The sequence below is a fragment of the Pantherophis guttatus genome, chromosome 2, assembly GCF_059756535.1.
Source record: "Pantherophis guttatus breed Tessera chromosome 2, ASM5975653v1, whole genome shotgun sequence".
NCBI classification, from domain to species: domain Eukaryota; kingdom Metazoa; phylum Chordata; class Lepidosauria; order Squamata; family Colubridae; genus Pantherophis; species Pantherophis guttatus.
In genome coordinates this window covers 111999918-112012348 of record NC_142064.1, presented here as the reverse complement: position 1 = coordinate 112012348, position 12431 = coordinate 111999918, and the positions used below count along the sequence as shown (strand labels likewise).

Below are 12431 nucleotides of genomic sequence, written 5' to 3'. Positions count from 1 at the left end.
AATGCATATGGGTCAATATAAAAGAAAAAAAGAATGACATTGCCGTAAGTGTATACTATAGGCCACTCAACCAAGCAGAAAAAAATAGGCAAACTTTTTGCTAACCAATTAACAAATGTATGTAGGAAACACACTACAATAGTAAGGGGGGACTTTTATTACCCTGACATCAACTTGAAGACTAATTCTGCATCAAATGAACGATTAAACAGGTTCCTGACCAATCTAGCTACAACTTTGTCATCCAAAAGGTGGAGGAGGGAATTAGAGGGACAGCCATACTGGACTTAATTCTTATTCACAGAGAAGAAGTGATAGAGAGAATTGAAGTTGTTAATTGTTTTCCAAGGACCTTGCCCAATAATCACAAAATACGATTTGTCTTTATTTCAAAGGCATTTATTTATACCATGTCTTCTCTTTTCAGGTGAACATCTGGAACAGCACTGGTCAGTCCCTGGGCACGGATTTATGTACTCCGAAGGTGGAGTCAAGGTAAGGAGGGGTCGGCTTCCGGTCTGGCTTCCATCGCCGCCAGACGGTCCTCTGAGACCGCCAGCCCCGTTGCCTGTAAAGAGCCGTCTTTACATCTGAAAGGCGGCTCGAAAAACTCCATTTCCTGAAGGAAATGTGAGACAGAGCAGGTGAGGGCAGGTAGAGCCCTCTGCGAAGTCCCCAGAGTTCTTTTTTTACTCTTGGGGACGAGCAGGTTGTGGCTCCCTATTTCCGCTCGCCGCTGCTCCGGGCTTCGGGAGAACTCTGCCTTTTTGCAGAGCCAGGCGCTGGGACCGGACCAATCAATGAAATTAACAGATCATCTGAATAAGCAGGATGAAATTTGGATCGGGGATCCTAAACTGCAAGTATTCTAACCCCAAGACTGATTTTAAAGTTAAAGAAGAGTGAAAGGAGGAAAAAGGAGAGTTTAAAATGGCGACTGGCTGAGGCTTGAGAAAAGCTGAAAGTGAAAGTCCTTCCATTTGAATAGCTTATAACGTTACAAAGTTACAAAGTTACAAAGTATCTAGCAAAAGTGCTGGTTAGAAGTGAGAGAAAAAAATTCTTATTTCATGTTTCTTCCTTCTTAGAGACTTGTTATTGATATTGTTTGGAGAGAAGTCTTTTTCTTTAAAAGGAAAAAGGAAAAAAAAATCTTTTGTGTGGCAGGATGGCGCTAAAACTGACAAAGCCAGATAACCAAGCCATGGGGGGGGGGGCTCTCCCATTTATAAATCGCATGAACAAGTTGAGAGTTTGCAGATGCAGAAGAATGGCTTCATAGACCTAAAGAAATTTTTACTGGAGGAGATGGCAAGACATGATAAGACTGTGAATCTGAATCTTGAAAATTTTAGACAGGAAATTAAAGAGTTGATTCAACAAAAGTATGATATTCTGAAGCAACGTATGAAAAGTTTTATAGAAATAATTCTGAAGATGGATGAAATTATAAATTCAAAAATAGACACTAAGGAAGTTGATGATAAGATTTATAATTTGGATAATAAAATACAAAGAATTGAAAATGATTTAATAAGGATTCAAGAAAAAAGCTCAGAAGTAGAGTTTAGAAAAATGAAGCTGACTATAAGACTTACAATGTAGATAATATAAAACAAAGGATTGAAAATGAAACCACAATAATGCAATTCAGACTCATGGAATTTGCGGTTAGAATTAGGGGAATACAGGAAGATAAAAGACAAGATTTGAGAAAGATGTCTGCTGAAGTTCTGGCTGGGATTTTAAAGGTTAGCCCTGAAGATGTATCCTGCAAGATTGATAAGGCCTACAGAGTTAATTCTTGGGTGGCAAAGCAAAGGCAGTTGCCTAGAGATGTGGTGATTTACTTTACTGATAAAGAAATAAGAAATGATATTGTGCAAAAGTCTTTCAACTCCACTCTTGAAATGCATGGAAGGAAGATCTGGATATTTAAAGAACTACCGCCTAAGATGTTAAAAGGTAGAAAGGATTTTGGATTTTTGGTGACTGAACTAAAGAAACAAAACATCCCATTCAGGTGGGATGTCCCAGTTGGTATAATATTGAGATATCAAGGAGAACGATATCAATTAAATACTGTTGAAAAAGCGGAAGAATTTTACTATAAGGTTTTTAAAATGGGTTTAACATCTCCACATATAATACACGAGGGGAATAAAGAAAAGCAAAATCAACAAGAGATTGAAATTCAGGCTAAGCAAATGAAGGTGGAGGCAACGGAAAAACAACAAGTTACAGAGGCTTTTGTGGATGAGCCGCTTCTGGATTCTCCTTCGGAGGCTATAGTTGGATTACCTATAAATACAAGAGAGGCGGCTTTGGATTCTAATGTGATGACTTATCAAGCTACAGACCAGCATGGAAACCAAACAGTTGATATACAACTCATAGAAAGGAAACCAGGATGGAGATCTAAGCCACAAAAAGTTAAGAAAAGAAGAAGCAGGTCCTACAAAAATAAAAACTTTTAGACCAAACAACAGTGTAATGCCAGTTACTCAAGAGACGATTGAATATTTAGAAATTTAGTTGAGGCAAAGTATTGGTTTATATTATCCTGAGGAGAGTGACAGATCTCTGTAGTGCTGTACTCTTGGGATGTGAAGATGGCCATAAATTGAGTGGATTGGAATTTTCTATTTTGGATTCTTTGACAAATGAATTACGTTTATGCTGAGCTATAAGGCAAGAGAACTATGGGATTGGGGCATGCAGAAGATCTGGCTGTTACCCCAACACGGTGGTTGGAATTAATAATCTAGATGGAAGACATTATAGACGACACTATATGGAATATAAATATAAAGTCACTCGGGTGGTTTTTTTATATATATGAAAATATTTACTATTAATGGGGGCAGATGGTAATTGAAGATACCGAACATACTGTTGGAATTAGGACGTGATGTTACCCTAACATGGGTAATGGAATTAACAATCCAACTGTGAGACATTACAGAAGATATCATATGGATTACAAACTTAAAGTCAATTGAGGATTTTGTATATATATGTAAATATTTTTTTTTTAGTGGATTGGGCAGAAGAATAAAGATATTGAAAATATTATGTATGTAGACCTGTAGGAAAGTGGGTGGAGATAGGTTAGTTTACTGATTGTTTAGTTTAGGAGAAGGGATGTTATGTTATATCAATATATGTAAAAGATTTGAATTAAGAGATATATGTATGGGGGAGGAGGAAATGGATAGATTATGAGTTGAAATTGCTAAATTAGGATTTATTATATAGTTTTACAGTTGAAAGTTGCTTTGAATGTTGCTTTGAAATGTATAGTATAAGGGGGATATAATGATATTGTTAGAAGGATAGATTATGAGTTGAATAGATGAAATTGCTAAATTAGAATTTATTATATAATTTTACAGTTGAATGTTGTTTTTGAAATGTATAGTATAAGGGGGATATAATAATATTGTTAGAAAGAAAGGGTTAGTATATGGGGGGTGGCACAAAAGGATGGTAAAATATTATATAATCTGTTATAATTTGGGTTTTATTTTGGAGAAGCCACAGGGGGAGGGGGGGAGGGGGGTTAGGGTGGAGGGGGGGAAAAGGGGGAAAAATTTGTATTTGAAAAACTTTTTCAATAAAAAAAAAGGTAAGGAGGGGTCAAGGGAAGGGCTAGGTGAGGGAGGTGGGGTTAACTCATGCATTGCCATATACAAAGTTAGGCATTTATTCATAACAAATCCCCCTCTAAATGTCTAACGTTTGGAGTTGGCTCAGTACAATGCATAGCCACTCCTAGCTTTGATGTCAGATATGTATGTTGTTTATTTGGTAATGGTTTTGTCAGAATGTCTGCGATTTGTTCAGAAGTCTCACAATGCACGGCTCTGATGAAGCCTACGTTTGATAACTGTCTGGCGTGTTTGTGCTTGATGTCGATGTGTCTGGATCTTTGGCCCACTGCGTCCGCGTTGGAAATGTCTATGGCTGCTTTATTGTCCTCGTGGATTGTTATTGGATAAGCTGGTTCGGTCCATATGTTGGAAAGTAGATCATCGAACCATACTAAATTGTTAGCTGCTTTTGACAGACAGATGTACTCTGCTTCCGCTGTGGACGTGGCAACCAAATTTTGTTTTCTGGTGTACCAATGTACTGGGCAGTTATTGATGAGAAATATATAACCAGAGGTGCTTTTTCTACTTTTTGTGTCACCTGCCCAGGCAGCCTCTGCATAGCAGGTCAATACGGGTTCATTGGAAGTTGTCGGTTCTAGACATAGGTATGCGTCTATGCTATATTTCAAATACCTGATTATCCGTTTTACGCCTTCCCAGTGGTAAATTTTTGGATCACTGACATGCCTAGATAACAGGTTTACTGCTAAACTGATGTCTGGCCTTGTCCAATTGGCAATATATAGGAGGGATCCAATGACGGATCTGTACAGAGTATTGCCCTTAAATGACTCCCCTTCTTCGTGCATATGTTTCAGGAAGTCTGTTTGCATAGGTGTCTCACATGGTTTGGCATCCTTCATGTTACACCTGTGTATAAGTTCTAATATTTTTTCCTTTTGTGATACCCTGAACCCATTGTCTGTTTTCTCGATTTGTACCCCTAGATATTTGTTGACTCTCCCTAGGGTCTTGAGTGTGAAATGTTCTCCCAGTTTCTCGGCAAATTCATCACATTTCCGTTTGTGTTGTCCTAAGTATAGAATGTCGTCTACGTAAATGAGTGCATATTCGACTGATGTGCCCTCCCTCTTGACGAAGAGGCAGAGGTCCACTGAGGTGGCGGTGAAACCCATGTCCCTGAGCGTTTTGGCTAGACACTCATACCATCTTTTTCCCGACTGCTTTAACCTGTACAGGCTTTTGTTCAGTAACCAAGTGTCTCCCTTTTTCGTGTCCTTCCCTGGGGGTGCACTGACACAGATTTCTTTGTCTAGCTTTGCATGGAGGTAGGCAGTCTGAATGTCGAATTGATAGGCCTCTAGGCCTAAGATGGATGCTATTACTAGGGCGCTTTTCACCATTGGTGAATAGGTATCTGTGTAGTCATCTGGATACCTCTGTGCGAATCCCTGGGCCATGAGCCTAGCCTTATAGAGAATCTTGTTGTCTTTGAGTTCCTTAATTTTGAAAACCCATTTTGTGCCTATGAGTGTTTTGTCGGCTGGGACCTTAGAGGGGGTGTACACATTTAGTTCCCTTAGGCTGGCCATCTCCTTCTCCATAGCCTGTTCCCACCTACTTCTTTCTTCCTGTGGCAGACTGATTACTTCCTCGTATAAGTTGGGGGTGGTTTTATTTGGGTGTATGGACATAACATAATCCTCAAATCTCTTTGGCATTCTATTTCTGTTGTGTCTTATGGGCCTGTTTGGTCGTGTGTCTGTGTCGTGCATATATTTGGCTTCTTTCTCTGTGACTGCGTCTACCTTAATGATGGGGTGATCTTCCTTCCACCCTTTGGTGGCTATCTCTTGGTGTCTAGGTTTGTGCCTTTCTTGTGTTTTCGTTTCTATTGTGGTATGTTTGCCCTTATCACTTATGTTGTCTGTGTCTTCCTGTCTGGTGAGTGTCTCGTTGAGATGTATCTTTGACCAGTTGGTGTTCTCATGGAACACCGCGGTCCTGGATATGATGAACCTATTGTCCCTGTCAATGAATCTGTACCCTTTTGTACCGGGCTCATATCCCATGAACCTTACTCTCTTTGAGACCTTGTCTCCCTTTCGCCTCAGCTGTCTGGGGATGTGTACATCCACCATGACCCCAAATATGTGTAAGTGTGCAATTTTTGGCTTTCTGTTGTACATCACCTCGTAAGGCGTTTTCTTTATTACACTAGACCAGAGCCTATTCAGTGTGTAATTTGAATAGGTGAGTGCTTCTGCCCAGAATGATTGTCCTAACCCTGCGTCCTCTAGAGAGCATCTCACCATTGTTTGTAGGACTCCATTCCTTTTTTCTACAACTCCGTTCTGGAATGCGGAAAAAGGAGAAGTCGTGTAATGTATTATCCCGTGCATCTTTAACCAGTTCGAGAAGTCCTTTGACAGGAACTCAGACCCCCTATCCGTCATTATCTGTCTTATTTTTGTATTGTGTTGTGTCTCCACCCTCTTGTGAAATTCCTTAAATTTTTGAAATACCTCGCTCTTATGGTTAATGGTATACACAAAGCCATAGCGGCTGAAGTCATCTACTATTGTCAGGAAGAATCTCTTTTTGTATTTTATGGAGGGCTTCATGGGACCTACAATGTCCATGTGTACCAGGTGGAAGATGGAGTTGGTGGTGCGGGTGGCCTTTCTAGGTCTAGGCTTGGTCTTTAGTTTAGAGGATTTACATACGGAGCACTCTAAGTAGTTTTTACAGCCTTTTATTTTCAAACCATTGGTACATTCTGTCATTTTTGGGATGACTGGGAAGCTGGCATGACCCAACTTTCTATGTAGTAAGTGGGCACAGTCATTGTGAATGGGCTTACCAATTAGCAACTTCCCTTTGTGTGTTGTGTCGCGGTCGTGTCTATCTTCAGTGGCGTTATCTTCCTCGTCCCCCTCTGTCTCGCCTTGGGCATTGGCCTTGTTCTCTGTGCTTTCTAGTTGAGCAATTATACTGGTCTGGTTATTCCCTTTAGGATGGAGGTATGTTAGTCCTCCATCAATGACTATGTTGCCGATGCTTTTCCTGCCCTTGGTCATGTAGGCCTTTCCTCCCTTGAAGGTGTCTTTATACCCATGTCTTTACTGAGTTTAAGTGTTGCTAAAATATTGTGGGGTATTTCGGGTATGAGCAGTACCCCCTCTATCTTGCCTATCCCGCTTATGAGTGTATTTCCTTTCCCTGTCACTAGAACTTTGTTTTGATTGGCTACCTTAATGTGGTAGTTCTCCTCTGTAAATGAGGTCAAGATCTTTCTGTCATGAGTTGTGTGGTTGGTGGCTCTTGAATCAATGAGCCACGCTTCTCCCTCTCTCATTTGTGTGTGTGTGTGTGTGTGTGTGTGTGTGTGTGTGTGTGTGTGTGTGTTTTCCCCGATCCCATACATGGATCCTGATCGGCTCTCCCTGGAGCTGTCTCTATTTCCCCTTCTGTCCCTTGGGTTGGGGGAGTCTCTGCATCTATATCTGTTCTCAGATGGGGACCTATCGGGGAGCCCTAACCTCCAGCCTTCCCTTTCCTTACGATAGGTCTGGTCCCTTTCCCTCGAATTTTTGGGGCAATCCCTCTTATAGTGGCTCTTGGAACCACAGGTGAAACATTCTGGGTAATCCTGGTTCCTGGTTTGGAACTCAACCCTCTTTGTAGGTTTGCTGTCCCTGCGGCTGATGGACCGGTCCCTCCTTAAACTGTCTTCTGCAATTATTCTGTTTGTCAGTGACTCAAGTGTGAGATGGCCTAAGTTTAGGCTATCCAGCTGCATTATGAAGTTATCCCAGCTAGAGTCCAGGGAGTTAATGACAATGTTTTTCATACTTTCCTCTGATATATCCTTCCCCCTTTGTATCAACTCAGCCCTTGTAGCATTCAGGTTTAATATGTGTTCACTCATGGGAGTTCCAGCTTTGTGTCTAGCTGTGGAACTCCCTAGATATCTTGGCTGTGGTGGCAGCGCTTTTACTGTAGAATAAGTTAAATATTTTCTGCAGTATTTCTGATACGGTTAGGTAATGGCTAAGACTGGGATATATGCTTGGCGAAATACTTGCTATGACTATATAATAAGCCCTGTGGTGCAAGCAGTCTATTTCTAGAGTCCAAGGTTTTGTGGGGGGGGGGTCATCAATTAAAAATAACGTGTTCTCCCTTAAAAATAAAATCTGGAGTTGATGATTCCAGTGCATAAGGTTTGATCCATCTAATTTAAAAGTGGGAAAGTCAGTTGGTAAATTTACTGAGCTGTGTGGCAAATTACTCACAGTCTGTTGCTGTCCATGGTATCTCAGGTGAGGGAACTCACAATATGGCTTGGGGATGCTGTTTGCGACTCTGTATGGACTTGTATTTATGTTCTCCTCTTCTCTTCTTACAGGAGCCGATTGAGCATGCGCGAAGCCTATTTCGCATCTGTAGTCGGTGGGTGAGTAGCTTGCTGTCGCTGCTCTTAGGCCTCGGCCTAGGCCTACGGTTGGGGGTTCGGACTCACCCCTGAGGTATCCGGCTTCGTCCCTGGAGGCAGGCATCCATTGATGGGCGGCTGGATTCCTGCTGGAAGCTGGAGAGAAGCGAGGAGGCGAGGTGGTCGTAAGTCGGGGACTTTGGGGATTCGGCGGCGGCGGCGGCGAGTGGTCCTGATCCTTGGTCGCTGGTTCCTGGACGTGCGAGGAAGCCTGGCGGAGGTTGCATGGAGGGTGAGTAACTGGCGTGCTCTCCTTCCCTCGGGTCTCGTGTTGCTGGTGCGGTGGGTGGTGAGTTCGAGTCCTGCCATCGGCATGTCTCGTGTGTGATCGGCATTTGGCGATCGCCCTCGCGGTGTGTGTTCCTCGGGTGGGTTAGCTGGGGTGATGCATCGACATCGATGGCTCCCCCATAGTCCCCTTGGCTTGCAGTTGTCTCCCTGCGGTTTGTGGCTGGCGCGAGGGGGTCGTATGCAAAGCCGGTTGCTGCTGCTGGAGTCCCATGCGTTTTTTGACTTCGGGCTTGGCAGGCGAGCTCCTGGTGGCTTGGTATCTTCTTTCTGGGTTGTCTTTGGTTGGTCCCCCATTTGTTTTAGGGTTCCTTTCGTTTCGCGCCATTAAATTTGAATCTCGGCTCCCTATTGGTCGGCGGCCATCCCAAGATGGTCACCGGGAGCATGGCGCGAAACTGGAGCTGTTTAAGTCCTGGGTTTCTGCCAGGGGGCATCTTCCTCTTACCGGGCTGGCAGTCTCGTGGTCTCATTCTTGGGAGCTCATCGCTGCCCCGTGGTCATCTAGTAGGTCCCGGAGTTTCGCGATGAGTTCCCTTTTGCTGATGGAGGCCTCCATCATTCTTTGTATGGTCTCTCTTAGCTCATCCCTCTCGGGCGATTCATCCCTTTCATACCTGGCTGCATTTTTCCGTGGTCTCACGCTCCTGTCTGTCTGGTCCAGGCAGTTGGAATTCTTGCTGTGGCACCTTCGGATCCCTGCAGCTCTGCCATTAGTCTGGTGATGGACCTCGTGTTCATTCTTTCTTCCATCTCAGGGTAAGTTGTATTTCAGTTATTATTCTTGGGTTATTGGGCATAACCATCCTCTGCTACCATCTTGTTAATTGTTTTCCAAGGACCTTGCCCAATAATCACAAAATACGATTTGTCTTTATTTCAAAGGCATTTATTTATACCATGTCTTCTCTTTTCAGGTGAACATCTGGAACAGCACTGGTTAGTCCCTGGGCACGCACTTATGTACTCCAAAGGTGGAGTCAAGGGAAGGGCTAGGTGAGGGAGGTGGGGTTAACTCATGCATTGCCATATACAAAGTTAGGCATTTATTCATAACAGAAGTTTGGGTGAGAATGACCATGTCATATTGTAATTCAACAATACAAACACAAGCAATAGAACTTAATCGTACCAAAGTCTTAGAATTTAAAAGAGCTGATTTTAAAAATCCCTAAGAGAACTTCGGCAAGATTCCTTGGATGAAAATCCTAAAGGGAAAAACAACTCAAGAAGCTTGGGAAACTCTGAAAAATATGATGATAAAAGCACAGTCCAGAACAATACCACTGAAAAAGAAAAACAGGAAATCCAAAAAGAAACAAGCATGGTTGCATAAAGAACTCTCTGATAAACTGAAAGACAAAAAGGATAAGTACAGAAAATGGAAAGAGGGACACATAACCAAGGTAGAATACCAACATATAGCTCAAACCTGCAAAGTTGAAGTCAGGAGAGCTAAGGCTCAGAATGAAAGTTATGGGAGCACAAAGTGGAAGAGGTTATCGAAAATGAGACAGTGAAGATCTTATGGGACTTTCAAATCATCATTTGGAACATAACACGCCAAATATCATGGTTGTTGAGGGCTGAAGCATACTTACCTACATATACCTACATATTGATATCGCTATACTAGAAGACACCAGAGTCGAAGAAAAAGAACTGGAAAAAATCATGAAATATCACAACCTGGCCATCAAAACTACACGGCTGTGGATGAAACACGTAACAGTGATACCCATTGTCATCGGTGCACTTGTTAACATGTCCAAGTATTTTACAAAACACATCAAGAAATTGCAGCTTCCTGCAATAACACCAGCAGAACTGCAAAAAACTGCGCTACTCGGAACATCATGTATTTTAAGAAGATACTTGGTTGATACCTAGAATGCTGGAAGCAACCTGTATCAACCATTAGCACCAGTCAATCGTATTTGTGACACATTTTTAAATGTTCAGTTGACTGAGTTTCATGTTTAATGAATAAAAGAGATAATAATAATAATAATAATAATAATAATAATAATAATAATAATAATAATAGGTCAGCACCACCGCATGCACCCACGCGCCTCCTGCTGGCCAGCTGATTTTCGGGTCTCTACCATGCATGCGGGAAGTCGTGTACATGCCCATGCCATCCCTCCTGTTATGTATGTAGATTTTGGGCGGGTAGTTTGAATTAACTGACCGTCAGCTGATTGGCTGACCACCACAACTGCAAGGTATATAAAGGGAGCTGTTTCCCCTGGTCAGTCTCTGGGTTCTCACCATACAATAAAGAGCTGTTGTCACTCATAGCCTGGCTTGCTGCGTCCTCATTCACCCAACATAACATTGGTGACGAAGGTGGGATTTTGAGGCCAGAAGCCACGGAAAGAGCTGAAGCCACGAGCCGACAAGAGAGCTGCAAACCCGAATCCAGCCAGGCGAGCGAGCAGAGCACTACCAAAGATGTCTACATACGTGCCGCCAGCACTTTTCAATCCCGCGGAAGAGAAGTGGGGATCTTACATGTCCCGCTTCGAATGCTTCCTCATGGCCAGCGACCAGCAAGGGCTGCCAGGCGTACGGAAGAATGCCCTGTTCCTTTTTTTATATATATAATTTTTATTGAAAATTATTTAAAAAATACAGAAAAAAAGTATAACAATATGGATAGAATTGCAGAGAGTAATATAATACATATAGAGTTTTAAAGTATCAATTTTCGCCTAGAGAAAGTACAAACCTCCATTAAGCCAACTCATCAAAAGAAAGAAAAGTTTATCCAGGAGAAAAAATTCTCAACTGTCATGCAATGCTCCTATAAATATTTATCCACATTCACATTAAGGTTAATATTTTCATTCTTCTTAAGATTTCTTTTTTTGCAGCCAAGCATACCATCTGTCCCAGCTCCTATATAACCCCAATTCTTGTCTATCTCGCAAAAGTCCAGTAAGCTTGTCTGCTTCTGCACAGTCCATGATCTTTGCAATTAATGTAGCCTCCGATGGGATATTTTTGGATTTCCATTCTTGCGCAAACAAGATCCTGGCTGCAATGATGATGTGGAGAGCGAGATACCAATTAGATTTGTTTAATTTCTCTGGTTTCATGCCTAGTAAAAACGTTTCCGGGTTCAAATCTATTCTACATCTTATGATTTCTAAAATCGATTTTTGAATTCTAGCCCAATATTCTTTTGCTCCGGGACAGGTCCACCAACTATGAAAGTAAGTTCCCATAGCGGTGTTGCATTTCCAACAAACCGGAGAGGTTCCCGGGAACATCTTCGATAATCTAGCCGGGGGCAGGTGCCATCTATACAGCATTTTGTATATATTTTCCTTATAGGAAACCAACATTGTTAATTTTAAGGTTTTCCCCCAAATTTCTTCCCATTTTTCAAGTTCAATTGAGTATCCCAAATTTCTCCCCCAGGCAATCATTGAGTCCTTGATGACCTCCTCTCCAATCCAATCCATTAAGAGGAATAGATACAGTTTGGATAATACCTTCTCATCCTTCCCCAACAAGATCTTATCAAGTTCCTGTAGGGAATTATAGATTCCTCCTTTGTTTTTATCCTGAGCTGTCCTAGATTGGATCTGATTGTATGACCACCAATCTAGCTCATAGCCTAATTCCACCAGCGTATTTCGAGATTTTACTTTGCCTGAAGGATCCGACAGAACTTGGTAAATTAATGATTTATTTCTGTTATAAAGAGTCGAGTGTATCATCGCCTCTAAAGGGGAAAGCCAAATTGGAGTCATCAGGTTATATTTATTTCTTATTCGATCCCATATGGTCATCAAAACCTTTTGAATAAAGTGGTCCATAAAGTATTTATGTTTTTTGGGCATGGGGCGTTTTTTTTAAAAAATTTTTTGATTTATATGCCGCCCTTCTCTGGAGACTCAGGGCGGCTTACAATGCGTTAAGCGGTTGTGCGTGCATGTGGGGGGGGCATGCGGGGGGCATTGCATTATGGCATGCGCTTTTGGCACCCAAGGGAAAAAAGGTTAGCCACCACTGGC

The 12431-nt window shown here is 42.1% G+C and overlaps 1 long non-coding RNA gene across 1 annotated transcript in view; it reads left to right on the top strand.

The window, feature by feature from the left end:
* Window positions 1-9388, top strand: part of LOC148115265 (uncharacterized) — a 32487-nt gene extending 23099 nt beyond the window's left edge. Inside the window, exons 2-5 of the long non-coding RNA XR_015732801.1 lie at window positions 428-495; window positions 8029-8347; window positions 8987-9162; window positions 9321-9388. This is a non-coding gene — a long non-coding RNA (uncharacterized LOC148115265). The remainder of the gene's footprint in view (window positions 1-427; window positions 496-8028; window positions 8348-8986; window positions 9163-9320) is intronic.
* The last annotated feature ends 3043 nt before the right edge of the window (window positions 9389-12431 follow it).